At 43.9% G+C, this 20,808-nt stretch overlaps 1 protein-coding gene across 4 annotated transcripts in view; it reads left to right on the top strand.

The window, feature by feature from the left end:
- Positions 1-20,569, top strand: part of LOC120097802 (igE-binding protein-like) — an 84,215-nt gene extending 63,646 nt beyond the window's left edge. For 3 of the 4 annotated variants that reach the window (XR_010059097.1, XR_010059096.1, XR_010059098.1), the window contains one exon: positions 17,552-20,569. The gene's annotated coding sequence lies outside the window, so the exon portion shown is untranslated. The remainder of the gene's footprint in view (positions 1-17,551) is intronic. The other variant, XR_010059099.1, reaches the window with a different exon arrangement.
- Positions 20,570-20,808: the final 239 nt, after the last annotated feature.

The raw sequence follows: 20,808 nt of genomic DNA, 5'->3' as shown, positions 1-20,808 counted from the left end.
GTTCTGTTGATTCTTTCTATGGTCCTTTTTGTTTCTACTTGGTTGATTTCAGCTCTGAGTTTGATTATTTCCTGCCTTCTACTCCTCCTGGGTGTATTTGCTTCTTTTTGTTCTAGAGCTTTTAGGTGTGCTGTCAAGCTGCTGACATATGCTCTTTCCTGTTTCTTTCTGCAGGCACTCAGCGCTATGAGTTTTCCTCTTAGCACAGCTTTCATTGTGTCCCATAAGTTTGAGTATGTTGTATCTTCATTTTCATTAAATTCTAAAAAGTTTTTAATTTCTTTCTTTATTTCTTCCTTGACCAGGTTATCATTGAGTAGAGCATTGTTCAATTTCCACGTATATGTGGGCATTCTTCCCTTATTGTTATTGAAGACCAGTTTTAGGCCGTGGTGGTCCGATAGCACGCATGGGATTATTTCTATCTTTCTGTACCTGTTGAGGCCCGTTTTTTGACCAATTATATGGTCAATTTTGGAGAAAGTACCATGAGGAGCTGAGAAGAAGGTATATCCTTTTGCTTTAGGATAGAATGTTCTATAAATATCCGTTAAGTCCATTTGGCTCATGACTTCTCTTAGTCTGTCGACATCACTGTTTAATTTCTGTTTCCATGATCTGTCCATTGATGAGAGTGGGGTGTTGAAATCTCCTACTATTATTGTGTGAGGTGCAATGTGTGTTTTGAGCTTTAGTAAGGTTTCTTTTACGTATGTAGGTGCCCTTGTATTTGGGGCATAGATATTTAGGATTGAGAGTTCATCTTGGTTGATTTTTCCTTTGATGAATATGAAGTGTCCTTCCTTACCTTTTTTGATGACTTTTAATTGAAAATTGATTTTATTTGATATTAGAATGGCTACTCCAGCTTGCTTCTTCTGACCATTTGCTTGGAAAGTTGTTTTCCAGCCTTTCACTCTGAGGTAGTGTCTGTCTTTGTCTCTGAGGTGTGTTTCCTGTAGGCAGCAGAATGCAGGGTCCTCGTTGCGTATCCAGTTTGTTAATCTATGTCTTTTTATTGGGGAGTTGAGGCCATTGATATTGAGAGATATTAAGGAATAGTGATTATTGCTTCCCGTTATATTCATATTTGGATGTGAGGTTATGTTTGTGTGCTTTCATTCTCTTTGTTTTGTTGCCAAGACGATTAGTTTCTTGCTTCTTCTAGGGTATAGCTTGCCTCCTTATGTTGGGCTTTCCCATTTATTATCCTTTGTAGTGCTGGATTTGTAGAAAGATATTGTGTAAATTTGGTTTTGTCATGGAATATCTTGGTTTCTCCATCAATGTTAATTGAGAGTTTTGCTGGATACAGTAACCTGGGCTGGCATTTGTGTTCTCTTAGGGTCTGTATGACATCAGTCCAGGATCTTCTGGCCTTCATAGTTTCTGGCGAGAAGTCTGGTGTGATTCTGATAGGTCTGCCTTTATATGTTACTTGACCTTTTTCCCTTACTGCTTTTAATATTCTTTCTTTATTTTGTGCGTTTGGTGTTTTGACAATTATGTGACGGGAGGTGTTTCTTTTCTGGTCCAATCTATTTGGAGTTCTGTAGGCTTCTTGTATGTCTATGGGTATCTCTTTTTTTAGGTTAGTGAAGTTTTCTTCTATGATTTTTTTGAAGATATTTACTGGTCCTTTGAGCTGGGAGTCTTCACTCTCTTCTATACCTATTATCCTTAGGTTTGATCTTCTCATTGAGTCCTGGATTTCCTGTATGTTTTGGACCAGTAGCTTTTTCCGCTTTACATTATCTTTGACAGTTGAGTCAATGATTTCTATGGAATCTTCTGCTCCTGAGATTCTCTCTTCCATCTCTTGTATTCTGTTGGTGAAGCTTGTATCTACAGCTCCTTGTCTCTTCTTTTGGTTTTCTATATCCAGGGTTGTTTCCATGTGTTCTTTCTTGATTGCTTCTATTTCCATTTTTAATTCCTTCAACTGTTTGATTGTGTTTTCCTGGAATTCTTTAAGGGATTTTTGCGATTCCTCTCTGTAGGCTTCTACTTGTTTATTAATGTTTTCCTGTGTTTCCCTAAGTGTGTTCATGTCTTTCTTGAAGTCCTCCAGCATCATGATCAAATATGATTTTGAAACTAGATCTTGCTTTTCTGGTGTGTTTGGATATTCCATGTTTGTTTTGGTGGGAGAATTGGGCTCGGATGATGGCATGTAGTCTTGGTTTCTGTTGCTTGGGTTCCTGCGCTTGCCTCTCGCCATCAGATTATCTCTAGTGTTACTTTGTTCTGCTATTTCTGACAGTGGCTAGACTGTCCTATAAGCCTGTGTGTCAGGAGTGCTGTAGACCTGTTTTCCTCTCTTTCAGTCAGTTATGGGGACAGAGTGTTCTGCTTTCGGGCGTGTAGTTTTTCCTCTCTACAGGTCTTCAGCTGTTCCTGTGGGCCTGTGTCTTGAGTTCACCAGGCAGCTTTCTTGCAGCAGAAAATTTGGTCTTACCTGTGGTCCCGAGGCTCAGGTTCGCTCGTGGGGTGCTGCCCAGGGGCTCTCTGCAGCGGCAGCAACCAGGAAGACCTGTGCCGCCCCTTCCGGGAGCTTCAGTGCACCAGGGTTCCAGATGGTCTTTGGCTTTTTCCTCTGGCGTCCGAGATGTGTGTGCAGGGAGCAGTCTCTTCTGGTTTCCCAGGCTTGTCTGCCTCTCTGAAGGTTTAGCTCTCCCTCCCACGGGATTTGGGTGCAGAGAACTGTTTATCCGGTCTGTTTCCTTCAGGGTCCGGCGGTGTGGTGATGCAGCAGCAAGGCTTTGTGTGGGCCAGTGCCTCCAGGTTTTAAATGGTAGGGTGAATCAGAAAAGCCAGCTGCAAATAGAGAAGATGCTCACCCCAATGTCCTTCCCATATGAACTCTCTGCCGTCGCCGCCGCCGCAGTCCTCGCCGCCGCTACCGCTGCCGCCTGGGAGTCCCGGGACTCTTAATTCTTGAGTATCCTCCCTCCTATGTCTTCTTCTGAAGAATCATCTAAGCCCTGGGAAGTCTGGGGTTTTGGCGTGTATTCTGGAAGCTGGTCAGAGAGTGTTGTGAAGGCAAGATGATCTGGCCTGTGTGTACTGTACCGGGGCCTTCTGGACGATGTCTCACAGGCCAGGCCTGGGGATGCTTATTTGATATTGAGTCAGTCACAGTGTATGTTTGTGTTTTTAGAGCTGACTCCCAAGAGTGTGTGTGGGGTAGGTGTTGGGAGATGTCAAGTCTGGTTGGCCTCTGCAGACTCAAATACTTGGGACCCATGTTGATGGCTGGGCCATTGGGAATCATACTGGATCCCAGTCTAACTCCCCAGTCAGGGAGGCTCTCCTTTCACCTCTTAGGTATTGGTTTGTTTTGACCACTGCAGATCTGACCCTATCTTTAGAGCCTACAGTTTTTTCACTCCAGAGCATATACTCTGACGCCACATCCTCTGATCTCTTCTATGTTGCAATCCTGGTCATTTCGGGTAGTCCTGATAGCAGGATGCTTTTCCAGTCCCTTTGATAGTCATGTTCTGCTGGGATTTGGTCTCAAGGCAGGAAGCACAGAGCCTAGCACTCAGGTATCTCTGCCATGGATCTCAATGAGCCTTTGGGTCCATGGTTGGCTGCAGGTGGAGGGGCTCTTTGTGTGTCCTGCACCTCTGCAGCTGAGTGCATAGACAGAGCCCTCTCTAGCCTGGCAGCTGACGTACTTTCTCCCCTTGTCCCTCTTGGGTCCTGGTGATGCAAATTTTTCAGATCCATGGCAGCCAGGGAATACTTAGTATTAAGGCTTGGAGTCACAGATGGGTGAGGATGTACACACAACATGGGGAAGGGTTAAAACTGAAATCCCAGGTGAGGTGAGATCCCTTGCCTCAGGAATCTGCAGCTATTGTCTCCTTCTGCATTTCACTGGAAGGTATGTGATGTTTGATTCCTGCTCCCATTCAGTCTTTGAGTCAAGCAGGGAACAATGCTCAGCAGGGTTCATGTAGAAGAGCTGGTTTCTCCTCAGTGCAAGGTTCCTGACTCCAGCCTCTTCCCAGGGCTGCTGCTCAAAGTGCAGGTTAGGCCTTTGTCCCTAACACCTAGGCTCTTATTGAAGGCGTTCTGTGTGTTACACTTAGCTATTGCCTTTCTGAGGGCATCTCTCAGCACAGACCCCGTCACCTGGCCCTACTGGTAGCTTTTGGAGTTGAGGATATGGGGCTGAGCAGGAAAGGAGAGTTCAGGCTTGTTCTTAGAACAACACAGTGTTTGCTGGACATTGACCTTGGATGGAAATCAATTCCCTGGATGGGAGCAATGAGAAGGGCATTCCTTGTTGTCCTTGATTACCCTGTCTTTTTCATTCTGTGACTATTCATGATGGTGGAGCATTGGACAATGCTCAGGATGCTAGAGGCTGATCTGGTAGTTTTAGTTTGCAGGGTCCCCTGGACAAGTTGTCAGTGTGCCGAGTAATGGCTGTTTCATGTTTTCGTTCCTTGGAACCTGTCATGCCTTTCCAATTCAGTCCGTTTGCCAGGGCTGGTTTTCAGTTGGTTGCCATGCCTGCATGTCTATCTCAGTGCTAGGCTCAGCTCTTCCACAGGCCCTACTCTGTAAACAATCGGTGTTGGTTTGGTGTGGAACTTGGTAGTTCTTCCAGTTCCTGGGCCTCAGTCACAACAACCAAGCTTGGAATTACAAATGGTTGATGCAATGGCTGCTCCTGGGAAATCTCTGGAGGTCTTCCAGCCTTCTTTAGTCCTCGGACAGGGACAAATGCATCACTAAATGTCACAGTTTATATCCTGATGATGAAGGGCTTCTGAAGGCCTGGGCAGTAGCCACAACTGACTGAGAACACAGGATATGCCCCTGACAAGTCCACTAAACTTCAGCTGTATAGGATCCTCCAAGACCTTGAGGTAGGACAACAGCTGAGAGAAAGGACTATAATCCATTTTCTGATTAGGGTTTGAAGAAGGCTGTGGTGTGGAAAAGTTGCTTTGTCGGACTGCAAGAGACAGGAGGCAATAGCGTCAGGCCTATGCAGAGGATCATTAGACTGTGTAAATATGGCACCTGTAGCCATAGAGTCCCTCCACTGCCTCCATATCCCATATCCCTTAGTGTCACATCCAATAGGGGTGTGTTCCAATCCCACCCTGCATGGCACCTTCAGTATGGAGACCCCCAGACTCTGTGCTCACATTATGGAGTGAAAAATTCCACAAGACTTAGAGATTTTCTTACATATTCACAGGTTGTGATGGAGTCTGGGCCTCTTCCTCAGTTTTTCTGCCATCTCTAACCCTAGAGATAGTTATGTAAGATAAGGACAAGGAACGATAACACAGATTAGTGAGGCATCTCTCTTATGACAACCCATGCTAGGATTCTAATTCTCAAGCACCATTGTGCAAGGACAGCACTGTGAGCAAGGGGAATGAGGGACCTCATCTCTCCATTTATACTTTCCTTGCTCTTCCCTCCATTCCTGTCATTCCCCTTACAATATAGCAAGGGGCACAGGACCTGTTCTCTGAGAGAGAATTGCATCTAGGAGAATTGAAGCTACATGTTGTCAGGTGGACCTGGGAGTCCACAATATCACTCCAGTGCTCAAACTACACTTCCAAGTGTAGCACCCATCAAGGCTAATCACAGCTTTGTTGTGTCCAAATCCTGGGGATTTCCTGTCCCTTATTTCCTTCCCAGCAGCCCCCCTTCCTTCTTGGAGCTCTGCATCTCATGTTCAAAAAGCATGGCTGTCACCATGATCCTCATCAACGAGGTGAGGGCCAGATAGAATTCCTCTCCACAGGAAAGCAGGAGCCTACCTTTTACAGCAGCAGTTTTCTTCCTGGTCTTGCTCTACCCCTCTTCAGCCCCTGTGAGTTCCAAACAATACAAATGAGCTGGGGACTCGCTTTACTCACTCTGGTAGACAACCTTCCTGTTCTCTGTGCTCATGAATAACAATGAAATGCATTTCCCAGAGAGCTCTGTCTCATCCATCCTTGACCCATTCACACGGTGTATAAACACATTTCCTTTTAGCCCTGTTGGAAATAGCAGAAGGCAGTGTCTGTGCCTCAGGTTCCACATGTGCCTCAATCAGTGTTCCTCAGACAGGATCCTACTCAAGCCCAAGCTCTGCAGCTGATTCTGGGCTCTCAGGTGATATCTGCTTCCTCAGAGCAGAGACTCAGTCCGTGATCTGAGGCCCATGGCCTCATCACCTGTTTCACATTAGTTCACCACAAACATAGGCAAGTCCCTGAGCAGAAGACAACAGCTTTTCTCGTAGCTTGTCCTGTGTCCTCACCAACTCAGAAATAGTCTGTCCATGGAGTCATGTCATCCTGAGTAGCCTCTCTGTCTCTCTCTACAGATGGTCTGAGATCTTCAGTCAGTCACCTCAGGGGCACTCTCACCGCTGGTCTACCTGTCTGTTGCTGCAGACGGAAGTGCTGCTCTTTAGAGTTTGTCCCTTATGTATCTGTAGCTAGAGTTTGAATGTTTTCCTCTCTTCCAGCCTTCTCCACCCCTTTTCTTCCACCCTTTCAACTACGTAGCACTACATAGGAGAGAACAATGATGGAGTAGAAAGGGGGTGATGTTATTGTTAGACTAACTCATGCTGATTTAGGGGGGTTGAGTTCCTTGGGCCAAGTTTGACCTTTCCATCAGGATATCCAACTTCGTCTTGTTTCTGTGCACATGACTATGTATCAAAACACAAACACCAACCACTGATAGGAAACACAGCCCACCAATAACCCACCATGCCTCCCAAGGCCCTGTCATTTTTATACCCTCTGAAAAGACCACAGAGTTACAGGAACCAGAGAAATGCAGAAACTATCTGCTGCTGGCAAAATCACTCACATTCTAGAGCATGAGGCAAATCATAGTCAGTTGATGTGGAAAATCTTAAGGTACACCATATTACCACCCCCAAGATTAAAACAAAACCACAAAAATATTCTTATATTTATGTTTTTTTTATTTATTTTTTTCCCCTCCCAACCCTCCCCCCATTGCCGCCCTCCCCCCATAGACTAGTTCACTGGGGGTTCAGTCTTAGCAGGACCCAGGGCTTCCCCTTCCACTGGTGCTCTTACTAGGATATTCATTGCTACATATGGGGTCAGAGTCCAGGGTCAGTCCATGTATAGTCTTTATATTTATGTTTTTAAAAGAATAAAAATGCTAAACTTTGTCAGTACACCTGCCTTTCAAGGGAATGGGAGATTAAAGGTTATGATTAGAGACTGCTGCTCCACTGTGTGTGAACCGTGTCTTTGCTCATCTTTGGGATGTCCCCTATGCTTCCAGATGGTGGTGACAGTGGATACTCAGTGAAGGATGGGAATAGTAGGAAAGCCATCCCCTCCTCTCACACATCCCAATGCTCCTGTCCATTGCTATGTCCATGGAGCTGGGGCTCATCCACGAATCTCTTAACGTTATTCATTAGAAGAAGGGAATTCACCATCTTCTGAATTGCAGTGCAGCTCCCAGGACACTGAGTCCTGAAGCTCAGTTTGACATGTGTCAGGAGGGCTCAGGGTTCATCACACTGCTGTGGCCTCCTCATCACAAAGGGATCCTGGCAGTAGAGAGGCTGCCACAGCCCCTTTCCAGGCTCCAGCCCAGCCAGCCCCTCTGTGCCCTTTCCCTGCTCCCTCCATCCAAATCCTGCTTGTGAATCAGTCTCAAGTAGATTCTGTCCATGTTTTGTTCCATATCCCTGAGCCCCAACATTTCTCTGTGTAGGCCCATATTTTTCACAACCTACTTTAATATAGTTCAACCTCTCCCCAGTTCACCATCTACCAGAGGTAGTTGAAAAGGAGGATTATTAGAATATGGGAAGTGGACCTGTTTAGAAATATTTCATTTGGGCAATTCCAATCTCTGTTGTTCTCAGTCCAAACCCAGAGCAAACACCAAATATGAATCAGCAGCTGCAGTCTAGAGCACTGAGCAGACACCACACAGGAATCAGGAAGGGCAGTTCAATCCTGAACAAACTAGGTCAACCAATATACTGTAAGGGTGTGTTGACTTTAGAATGTCAATCTGCATTAGCTTTAAGATGGGGACATGGTAATGCTTATGTATGTACAGGTGCTCAAAAAAATGGCTACCAGCAAACCTTATAAAGATCAGATAGGACCAGGGAAAAACTCCTATCACTGGAGACCTGGATGTCTTCATGAAGCAAATAGCCAAAGTTATTCATAGACTGTCTCAATGTATGAATCCTTAAAAATGCATGCAAATCAACTTCAGAGGGCCCTCGTGACCAATCACACAGGGACTGTATAATATAGACTGGAAGGACAATACAGAAAATGGATAAACACAGAGACTGGACAATAAATGATCCAGCCCACTGTTTTCAGACTAACCACTTTTCCTTGGGGACCAAACAACAGACAGTTCAGCAACTGTATAAACCCAGAGTCTGGGCAATAAATGCTGCAGCTAGCTTTATTCAGACTAACCATTTCCCTCTGGGGCCCTAAACAGGAATTCTTCAACACAATGCATCAAGAAAAGAAGACTCTCGCCCCAATCCCTTAAGTTGACTAGGTAGTTTTAGTCACTGGATGTGTTATAGTTGTTATCCTCTAGTGTTTGAATTTGTATATTAATAGAAATTTAAGGTTTTGGTTTAATTATTGTGCTCTATATTGAAAGACATGAAAGGATTATGTTTAGTCATTCTCTATTCATAGGCATTCGAGCTTGTTTTTTAGACTATGACAATATTGTACTTAATAAGCCCTTTATTGAAAAGTGATGATTTCTGTAATTATTTCTATTGTGAAAAGATTATTGATGTTAGAGAAAAGGACAATTCTTAAACAGAGAGGGGGATGTGAAGAGGAACCTTAAGTGTTCTTTGGAAAGTCATTTCTTCTGGGTAATGTTTTGCTGGGGTGACAATGTGAAGGAAGAGTTTCCTGAAGTAGACAGAGGCGAAAGGATGTTTTGCCAAAGCAAGCATGTGAAAGGACATGTGATGAACAATTCTCTGTTAACAACTAGCATCTATTGGTCTGACTTACATTTTTACTTGAGTTTCATTTGTCAGGACTCCATAGAGAGAAAATCACCAAAATTTTCCGGTGGTGTGCTATGCTGCATTTCTTGCCCTTTTGAGGACTCGAGCCAATTGGCAGAGTGATGTCAGCTGAGGGAGACTCACATCCTGAGGCAAGACACCTGGTGAGGCAAAACCAGGGAGGGCATGTGATGCTTGGAGGGGGGGGGGTAAATAGGACTAAACCAGTGTGAGAAGAGCTTGCATTGCTCGCACAGCTAAACTCTTCTTGGCCTTGTGTCTTCACTGATGTTCACTCAGTCCAGAGAGGCACAGCAGCTCCTGGCATCCCTGCTGGTCTGAATCCCTCCTGCTGAATTGGTCTGAAATTCCCTTTCTTGAGTCTTCATGTGGTTTACCTATCAGGGTCATTGTAGCTTCATACAATGACTTTCACATTGTTTCTTCTGTTTCTATTTCCTCAAATAGTTTAAGGAGTATTGGCATTAGCTCTTCTTTGAAAGTCTGGTGGAGCTCTGTGTGAAAACCATCTGGCCCTGGGTTTGTTTTATTTCTATTTCCTTAGAAGTTTATAGGACCGTTTGAATTGTTTACCTCTTCTCGCTTTAACTGTGGGGAAAGGTATCTGTAGAATTGTTCCTGACAATCTTAGAAAGAACTGAAAGAGCTTGAAGGGGCTTGAGACCCCATATGAACAACAATGCCAACCAACCAGAGCTTCCAGGGACTAAGCCACTACCCAAAGACTATACATGGACTGACACTGGGCTCCAACCTCATAGGTAGCAATGAATAGCCTAGTAAAAGCACCAGTGGAAGGGGAAGCCCTTGGTCCTGCTAAGACTGAACCCCCAGTGAATGTGATTGTTGGGGGGGGGAGGGTGATAATGGGGGGGATGGGGAGGGTAACACCCATACAGAAGGGGAGGTGGAGGGGTAGGGGGATGTTGCCAGTGAAACCGGGAAGGGGAATAACAATCGAAATGTAAATAAGAAATACTCAAGTTAATAAAGATGGGGAAAAAAAGAATTGTTCCTGACATTTAGATGGTTTAATTTTATGGCATTCGGACTTTGAAGTCAGTCCACATTATTCTTTGGATTTCCCCGTGTCTGTTGCTACATTCTGCTTTTAATTTCTGATTTTCCTGACTTGTGTATATTCTTCCTGCTTTTTCATTAATTTGGCTAAGAGTTTGTCTTTCTTGTTGATTTTTTCCCCCCAAAGAACTAGCACTTTGTTTCTTTGGTCCTCTGTATAGTTCTCTCTGTTCCTCATTTGTTGACTCCTGTCCCGAGTTTGATTATGTTTTTACTGTCTACTTCTCGTACATTTGCTTCTTTTTGTTCTGAAGCTTTCAGGTGTGCTTTGGCATTCCTAGGAGGAGATCTCTCCTTCCTGAAGGCATTTTGTTCTCTGAACTCTCCTCTTAGCACTGCTCTCATTGTGTGCTATAAGTTTATGTATGTTCTGCCTTCATTTTCACTGAATTCTGGGATGTCCAAAATTTCTTTCTTTCCTTTCTCAATTTTCATTCAGTAGACAATTGTCCTGTTTCCATGCATTTGTAGACTTGCTTTTGTTTCTGTTGTTGAATTTCAGCTTTTACCTATTGTTGTGTGATAAGATGCAAGGGGTCATTTCAGTTTTGTTTTATCTGTTGAGGCATGCTTTGTGACAAGTATATGGCCAATTTTTGGGAAGGTTCAGTAAGATGGTGAGAAGATGGTAGTCTATTCTTTTGTGGTTGGTTGGAATGGTCTGTAGATAACCTGTTAGGTCATTTGGAATCATAATGTCTATTGATTGCATTATGTCTCCATGTATTTTCTGTCTTGATGGCCTGTACATTGGTGAGAGCTGGGTGTTGAAGTCTCCCACTATTAACATGGGGGTTTGATGGGTGATTTAAGTTTTAGTCATGTTTCTTTTATGAGTGTGGGTGCCCTTTCATTTGAGGCATTTTTCCTTTGATGAATATGATGTATTCTTCGTCATCTCTTTTGATTATTCTTGTTTGAAATTCCATTTTATTAGATATTAGAATTGCTATCCTGCTTGCTTATTGGGTATGCTTGCTTGAAGAACATTTTTTCAGCCCTTTAGCCTTTTGTTATGATTATCTGTGTTTCAGAGGTGTATTTTCGTTATGCACCAGTATGATGGATCCTGTTTTCCCATCCATTCTGTTGGCTTGTTTGTTTTTGTTGGGAAATTGATTCCCTTGATGTTGAGAGATATTAATGACCTATGACTGTTAATTCCAGGCAATTTGACTTTGGTGGTGATTTGCGTGTGTGTGTGTGTCTGTGTGTTTGCGTGCTTCCCTTCCTGTGGTTTTCTGGTGTGGTGTTATTTATTTCCTGTGCTTTCTTGTGTGAAGGTAGCCTCCTTGGGTTAGAGTTGTCCTGTAGGACTGTATTTTAATTTAGATATTGTTTAAACTTGGTTTTGCCATGGAATATCTTGTTTTCTCCATCTAAGGTGATTGAAAGTTTTGCTAGCTACAGTATTCTGGACTGAAGTCTGCCATTTCAGCACACTTGCCAAGGCCCTTCTGACTTTTAAAGTCTCTGTTGAGCAATTTGGTGTAATTCTGGTAGGTCTGACTTTTATGTTACCTTGCCTTTTTCTCTTTTTGGGGATTCTGTATATATAGTGCTTTGATTTTTGTGGGGTGGCAGGATTTTCTTTTTTGATCCAATCTATTTCGTGTTTGGTAAGATTCCTGTATGTATATAGGCATGTCTATTTTTAGGTTGCTGAAATTTACTTCTATGATTTTGTTGAAAATATCTTCTGGCCTTGTACCTGGGAACCTTCTCTTTCTTCTGCTCCTATATTTCTTAGGTTTGGTCTTTTCATAGTGTCCCTGATTTCTTCAAAGCTGTCGTGACTTTTTATATTTGGTCTTTTCTTCATTCTATTGATTTCTTCATATCATACCTTCTATGCCTGAATCCCTCCCCTCCATCTCTTATATTCTGTTGGTGATGTTCACCTCTGTAGCTCCTGTTCCTTCCCTTGGTTTTCAAACTCCATGATTCACTCAGTTTTTGTTTTCTTTGTTACTTTTGTTTCTGATTTCAGGTTGTTGGCAGTTTTATGCATTTTTTTTCACATGTGTGATTTCATTTTCCTATATTTCTTAAGGCATTTATTAATCTCCTTTCTACAGGTCTGTATCATCTTTATATGTTTTGATTTAAGGTCACCTTTTTGTCCTTTGGCTCTAAGTGGTTAAGTATATAGAATGTAGATACCCTTGTCTCACTGCAGATCTTAATGTACATACTCTGAGGTTTGCAGTGTTTGATATAAAATTGTTCTTAAGTCTCTCACATAAAGCCTTTATTACATTCAAGCATGTTCTGTCAACTTATAATTGGTGAGAGATTTTCATCATTTAATCATGTTGAACATTTGTGTGTCTATATTACAGTTGGACTCACAGGCAGTCGTGAGCTGTTTGCTGTAGGTGATAGAGTCTGGCTGTTATGCAAGAACAGGAAGTATACGTAATCTTAACCACTGAATGCTCTCTCCAGTCTTTAGATTTTAGAAGGATTTCACTGTGGATCACTGGAGCACTGGTGCCTTGGAACTCACTATGTAAACCAGGCTGTCTTCACACTCACAGAGACTTGCGTTCTTTGCATCCAAACTACTACTGATATTAAAGGCAGGCTCCACCATGCTTGGCCTCTAATTACTTTCATATGTTACAGTGGGTTTTCTATTCTATATTTTTAAGTTTTTTGTTTTCTTCTATGTATTTTTTTTTCTTTTTTCTTTTTTTGGAGCTGGGGACTGAACCCAGGGCCTTGCGCTTGCTAGGCAAGCGCTCTACCACTGAGCTAAATCCCCAACCCCTTCTATGTATTTTCAATGTGTTCCCCCAACAATCCTTTGGATGTATTCTGAATGTGCTGTAACATCTCTCCTATCATCTCTAATTTTGCTATCTGGGACTCTACATCATTGATTAATTCAGGTGGGAGGTTTCCAATCCTACTTATTTTCTAAAAAACTAAGTCTCGTTTAACTTATTGTTCATATTATCCTTTAGTCTCTATTATAGTTGCTTTTGCCCCTATGAGTATTATTCTTGAAATGTCCTGCTTGTAGTGGGTGCCAGCTCACTTTGTTTTTCTAAGACCTCAGGATGCATCATTTGGTCCTTGATTTGAGATTTTGGTTGTATTTCTTTTGTGGGGGGGGAGGGGAGTGGAGGTTAATGCATGCATACATGGCTTTAAATTTTCCTCTGAAACTGTCTTAAGTATATCCCAAGCTAAGACCGTGAGATAGCACCTGAGGTCCCTAGTAAGAGATATCCCTAACTGGCTTTAGTCTGCAGACCTGTTTTCTCCACCGATACATTTGGAAAACGCCTTCCTAGTGATCGGATTTCATGAGCCACTGTCTTCATTACTGATCCTTCTAGCATGTTGTGCTGTCTTTGTAAAGGGCTCACTGACCAGTTTCCTCACTGTTGCTATAGTGCCCACCTGAATGTCAATAAACAGCAGCTAAAGCAATAAGTAAATAAGTAAATAAACAAATAAATAAATAAAGAAGTAACTTTCATTGAGGTTTTCACATTTTCCCCATGAATATATTGACATAGTATTTGGTTTATTGTAGTTTTAATTGTGTGTGTCTGCACACATGTGGAGGTCAAAGGACAAATTGTGGGGCCAGTTCTATCCCTCCACCATGTGGGCTCAAGAACTAGACCTGGGCTCATCTGCTGCGGCGGTGAGCAGCTCTCACCTTCAGCTGTTTATCAGCGGCTGCTTTAGGGTTTTGTGTATTATTTTTCTGTGACCCTGAAGCACACTGTGGGGCCATCTCACCTCTCTCTCACTTACCCATGTGGGAATTGAAAGCCATAAAGCTTCCTCCCATCCTGCTTCTCTTGAGTGCAATATCATGGTTTTCATCTCAGTGTTTAGTCAGCTGGTGTTAGCATGGGAATTGCCGAGCAACCTGCCAGCAAGTGAAGAGAGCAGGCAGCAGTGAAGCTGGAACTGGAGTTAGATCTTCCAAAATGTGTCCGTTTCACGAGATCTTGTCACCTTCAGGACCTTGGCACAGAAAGGCAGCTTTCCTCAGCTGTGCCTCCTCCACAGGAAGCGTATAACACTTTCAGGGTCCAGGAAATGGGGGAGAAAATGACTGAGTCAATCTTCTGGGCCATCCAAATATAATGCATCTCTTCCCCCTCATAATGGGAAAACATATGTGTGTGGTGCTGGGACGGCTGCTGAGGGAGATCTGGTGAGCCTCATTGAGAAGGTCGGGCGTCTACAGGCAGAACAGGCTCAGCCCCTCTTCACAGAGATGGTGTTCAGTTCACTGAGCAGTGAGAACAGCACTGCACACTGCAACATCACACTGTGTGAATTCGGCCATCAAAGTCACCTCTGGAGAGACGTTCAAGCCTAGTGATGGTGCAGTGTGTGCTGTGCTGAGGCCAGATTCCCAACATACTGTGTGTGGCAGGGTGGCTCTCCAGCTGGAACTGATCACAGCACTGTATTGGCAGGTGCTTTGGGATGTTGTATGCAACATTGTCTGATAACCAAGGTCTTACAAATGTGGTGAACACGAACCTCATATAACCTGTTAGCACAGTAGAGATATTGTTATTTAAGGAACCTTAGAACAGTCACCATATAGATTTCTAGATATCAGTCCTGCCTAGACAGTATCTCTTCTACTGTGGCATATACAGTGCCAGGTTCAAGAACCAGCTAGACAACCCCTCTGACCCCAGTGCCACCTGAGATACAGGAATAGGTATCAGGTCCTGCAGGACACCTCACCACCTTCCATTGGCCCTGCTAGATTCAGGGTCCTGACATAAGAAAGGAAGTTAAAGGTTATCAGCTTATGAGTCAATAGAAGTTTTTTTTTTTTTTTTTTTTTTTTTTTTTTTTTTTTTTGCAGCAGACTTAACTTCTACCCTTCTTCCTAAGGTCCCAGTGACACACTCGGACAGAACCTGATCTGGGAATCAATGAGCTAATAAGGGCTCACTTACAGAGCAGAGGTTAGGGGTTACCTGCAAAGGTACATGTGTCCTCCCTGTCAAGTTGTACCAGAAAAAAGTTAGTACCAAGTGAGGCTGACATCTTCCACATTCCTACATACATGGAGGTCCCTCCCCTACTCTGTCCTGGCCCCATTCCAAGGCCAAGTTCAATTATCAAGGTGCTGCATACATGATTTGTTTATAGTGAGGACCCTTTCTGGTTTGCAGATGAGCCTCTTGTATTTGTAAACCACCCACCAAGGAAACAAAGAGAAAGGTCCACACTCATACAACACACACACACACACACACACACACACACACACACCCCACACATCATAAACAACATACACACACACACACACACACACACACACACACACACACACACCACACATAGATGATAGTGCACTTGGAAGTTCTCTGTTTCTATGGACAAGGGTATCCATGCTCTTAATAACCTAGTTATGCCCCAAAGCCTATATCAGGAGGGAATAGAATTTGTGTGTGAAGTGGGCTGGATCAGGGATAGCACATGACGTTCCTAAAGGCACACGTTATAGGAAAATGAAGAGAGAGGAAAGCTCTGGGAAGTGACCCAAGTAGCCGGTTAGCAGGTCAGTGTGCAGCGATAAAGTGTGTTTCCAGGTACGAAAAGAAGTCTTAGTTGCCTTTATTTGAATGGGGTTCATTTTCCCAACTATTGTTTTATTTTGTATTTGTTACAATATATATGGGTCATATTCTTTCCTTCCTCCAACTTTTCCCAAATTTCTCCCTCACTACCCACACAGCTTCATATTTTTATCTTAAGGAAAACAAAACAAAGCCCACCAGATTATGGTGGTCTAGAGGTTATAATTTTAAAACATGGACTTGCACTTAGCAAAGTATCTAATAAAAGTAGGAAAGCCTTGAAGGTAAAGTTTTACAAGACTATGAAAAGATACATTTAATCGTCCTAAACTTAAAATAGTAATATCATCTTCATCATTTAAAAGAATCAGTTAAATAATGGTAATGTCTATTATAATTGATATATTATAATTTAATGAAAATGAGAATTCAATATAATGATAGATTTTATGTATTTTCTCCTTAATATTTGACAGCTATACAGAAATAAAAGGGGCAAAATAAAATCCTTTTGATGGATGAAATAGTGAAAGTGTTTTCTCACAGTATTAGGACCTGTGGGACTGGAGAGTTGCCTCCGTAGTTAAAAGCAGTGGCTGCCTTGGACAGGACCAGGTTCAATTCCTAGCACTCACATGGTAGCTCCCAGCCATGTGTAAGCCAATCTCCAGATACCCTGCCAAGATATAACCAGTGAAATGCTAACATCCAGAATATACCTTCCTATCAATCAGTGAGGAGAAAGGAAGAGTGAGACTGGCATGGCTGCAGGTAAGAAAACAGAACCATGAACAGCACCAAGGAAACCGAAGTCTCAAAACCCATCCGTTAACCCTGTAGTTACTCAAGTGAGTGAGACTGGGAAAAGAGGCCCGAAGCAGCCACAAATAACCAACCCTTGTGCCAGTGGGACCTCTGTACACCAAAGCAGGAGCCCTAGAAGCACACAAGCTATTACTAGCATCATGCAGGGAGGAAGCAGTTTCCAGGGCAGTCATCAATTAAATGGGGATGTAAACATCTGTCCACTTTGGAATGGATAGAGAAATCTGGGTACATTAAAATAAGGTGAAAGTGCTAAATGATTCAGATGTGGGTCCTGTGAGCAGGGATGGATCATCCTATGCTACAGTGTTAAAGGGACGATGGCAGACAGAGTCACTGAGACGAGCAATACAAGTTCGGGGTGTCAAGACTCTACTTCTATGTGAGGAAGAGGAAGAGGAAGCTCCTGAAGCAAGGGCTTCCCTTGCAGAGGGGAGGGGTGATGACAGAGGAGCACATAAGCTTTGAGGGGTTGACAGCATCTTGTATTTTGACCCTCGGAGTTTGTTCCCTTTTTAGTTTTATACTAATGACTTAACATCCCATATATGTTTTGTTATGTTTTCTTTATTTTATACTAAAAACAAATATATGAAGAAAATGCAAAAGAAGAAGTGGAGATGAGATCTGGTGAAGCAGTGGGGGAGGAAAAATGGATTGCTTCCTTCAGGGCTTGCAGGAGGGATGCAGAATTGAAAGAAAATTATGGGAGGAGAGAGCAGAGATGAACTCTACCAGACAGTGGATGCAGATAGGGTGTTTGGTCTCCACAGAGCTCAGAGGGGGTGGTAAAGTAGGAATGTAGGCTTCCAAATTATCTGCATAATAATCTTCACCAGGAAACAGTCTACAACTGACAGACATTGACTACTCCAGAGTGGCACTGGTGCAGCATCATATAAGCTGCATGTCTCCATGGTGATGGCTTGGGGAGGAAGTGGAGGATATATCCATGTCTCCAGGGAGAACACTGAGGGGACTCACGGGGATGTCTGTGGTTTCTCTGCAGGATTTCCTGTGTTACTAGGCAGGCCTGTGTGATGTGGCCCTCAGTAACTATCAATGGTCACACACTGCGCTCTATTCTGGATCAAGCTACAGTCACAGAAGAAGACAGACTGGTGATGACCACTGACCCATCACACAGGCTTAGATGAGTAGTGATAGGGTCTGACCACATCAAGGTGAGGAGGAGCTCCCGGGATAGGTGTTCTTTATGTCTGTCCTAGAAATGCAGGTACGGACTCCTGGGATAGGTGTTTTCTACGTCTGACTTTGAAATGTACGTATAAATTCTCCTACTTTTGAAATGGGGATGAAATCTTTGTGGTTGTTGTCTCAGCACATCAGTCTGTAAAGTGACAAAAACATAAAGGTGGGACAGTAAGGGGACACATTGAGCCACAGACCTGGGTGGGGTCTTCACAGGGTTGGCTCATCCTGAAAAAGTGTAGCCTTTTGTTGTCTCTGTAATGACAGAAAGATTATTACTAACTGCACAGCAAAGGGCATGTGTGAAGGTGACACCTGAAAGTGACTGTGCCTTCCCACCTGCCCTGTCTCTCCATAAACTGCACTGGGGCAGGAGCAATGCTGACCTTCCCCTGCTCCATCACTGTGAGACAGGAACCACTGTCCTGAAAGACAGGAGTGTTTACCAGGAAGCAGCTCCCATCTGGGAAGGAGCCATGAGCTCAGGAGGAAGAGCTCCAGAAAGAACAACCTTTCTTTGCAGGGACAAAATCAAGTTTATTACCAGGAAGCATGGGGGACACAATGGCTGGGCAGATGGGACATCTTCTAGAAAATCCTGGTGTTAAGGCAAAGATGGCCAGAGCCACCTGCACCTTGCCCTGTCCTGGTCAGGTCTATCTGGTGTCAGATGCTTGCTGGGCAGCAACTGAAGTCCTTAAGCAGTCAGTTCCCGTGTGGTTGACTGGATGGTTCCCTTTGGGACTTGTAAGGCAGCCATGGAACTTTAATGTGGTTCAGGGACTGAATGATCAGTACCTGACTGCTGTTCCTCTAATTTCTCAGTATCCGTGTGAATGGTTCTGTCTCACAGGGCTGATTTTGAAGACTGTGACTGATTCAAGTTTTTGTTGTAGTTTTACCTGGGTCACATGCTCTCTAGTCAGCAATACCTGGCCCCTGCTTGTCTCTAGTTCCCCTGTACCCACATGGAAGTTCATTCTCCTTGGGCGTGTGGAGCTGCTTAAAGCCCATCCCCCTCTTCACTTGAGTTGGAAGTTGGTCACAGGCTCTCTGGGCTTCAATATCTGACTGTGGTTTGTCTTCAATCCCCGTATATGTGAAGGGATAGCTATTGATCTCAGGGCTGACATGGCCACAGCGTAATCTGCTTGCTGCTCTGCTATGAATTGTGTCATGCAGACCCACAGGAGAGTGGGATGTCAGTGAGTCTACTTTACACCCTAGTACCTTTGATGGGTACCCTTCAGTGTTTTCCAAGATCTGGACGAGAGCATTCACAAGTGATTGTATTTCAGCTACAATTGAAGATGACCTTGTTCCTCGTTACAACCTCCTGTATTTGCCCAGTACCTGATGTAGGGAGAATATTCTCTATGGAATCCCCCTGCCCTAAGTATTTTGTGATGAAGTTTCCATATTTTGAAGCAGTCCTTGTGATGTTATTCCAAGACCTTTTAGAAGTAGCCTCCCCTTCCCCTGGAATCCAAGTCTTGGTTGTATCCCTAAACTGGGTGGAGCTTGGGATGGAAGGACTTACTTTCCTGAGCCTTTCTCCCTGGCTTATGGCTCTAGATCTTATAGTAATCTGCTTCTCTTCATGGGCATGGAACCCCTTGAAATCTTTCACTTCAAATTTTTCCTTAGGGACACATATCTCTCCAGTTTCTACCCTCGAGTGTCTCCTCATGAAGACATCACCTGAGCCCTGGGAAGTTATGGGATTTTGGCATGTATTCTGGAAGTTAAGCATCCGGTGTTTTGAAGGCAAGCTGACCTTGGCAGTGTGTACTGTAGTGGGGACATCTGGATCGTGTTTCACAGGCCAGGGCTGTGGCTGAAGGCCAGGAGCAGTCAGTTCCCATGTGATTGACTGGACTTGTAAGTCCCTTTGGGACGTGTAAGGCAGCCACAGCCCTTTTTTTGTTTGTACTTTGATTTCAAGTCAATCTGACTATATGTCTGTGATTTTAGACCTGTGTCCTGTTCATGCTATAGGGTAGGTGTTTGGAGACGGCCTGGATTTTTTGTTGGTCTCTAAAGACCCAAAGTCCCTGGGACTGATCATGATGGCTTGCCCATTGTGACTCTCACTGGATTCCAGACTCACTGTCCATGCAGATGGCTCTTCTATCACACCTACCATATTGCTTTATTTGGCTCCTGAGGGTGGGACAGTTTCATCCTGGCCAAGCACTATCACACGCCAGAAGGGATGAGCTGAGTCCACATGCTGAAACCTCCTCCTAGGTGGATGCTTGGCCATTTTTGGGCCAAATTTGTTTGCATACTGCCTCTTTCCATTCTTTGGATAGTCCTGGTCTGCTGTGGTTTTGTCTGGAGGTGAAAGTCAGTTTGCTGAATACTCAGATATCCCTAAAATGGATCTGGATGAGCTTTTGAGGGCCCATGACTTGTCGCACCCACCTCGGCAGGCAAGGAAGACGCAACACGGTCGGATTCTTCTCAACACCCTTTATTGCAGGACCACCTCTTTGCTGATACGGGGACCTTGAGCAGCAAAAGCACTCACCTTATATACACAACAGGCTGGGGCTATGCTAATTGTCTTTCAGGGATTGGCGGAGCACAAATCACCCCACTATCACCCCACTATCACCCCACTATCACCCCACTATCACCCCTGCTACTTATCCTCCAGGGATTGGTGGAGCATGAATCCCTCATTAGCATATTAACGTCCCGGCCAACTGATGCCAGGTACAAAACCCGTGCATGTGCAGTACTGCTGTTCACCACAGGAGGGTGCTCTACATCTCCCCCTTTTTTTGTTTAATAAAATGACTGGTCTAGATCTGGGTGTCAATTTTGTCATTGCTCCTGTCTTAGGTCGTTCTCATCCAAACTCGGCCTTACCTGTCATAGAGTTACCCTATCACCACTGGGCCCCATGTCTTAGGTTGGTCCAAGCTCGAGGAAAGTTGCCCGTCTCTGGATACAATGACTCCACATGACCGTGACAAAAATGATCTAGGGCGAACTCTTAATCTTTCAAAGAGGTCAGCCATATGTTGGGAGAAGCACCATTTTTAA

This window comes from Rattus norvegicus, chromosome 17 (assembly GCF_036323735.1).
Source record: "Rattus norvegicus strain BN/NHsdMcwi chromosome 17, GRCr8, whole genome shotgun sequence".
Lineage (NCBI taxonomy): Eukaryota > Metazoa > Chordata > Mammalia > Rodentia > Muridae > Rattus > Rattus norvegicus.
This window is presented reverse-complemented; position numbering and strand designations above follow the sequence as displayed.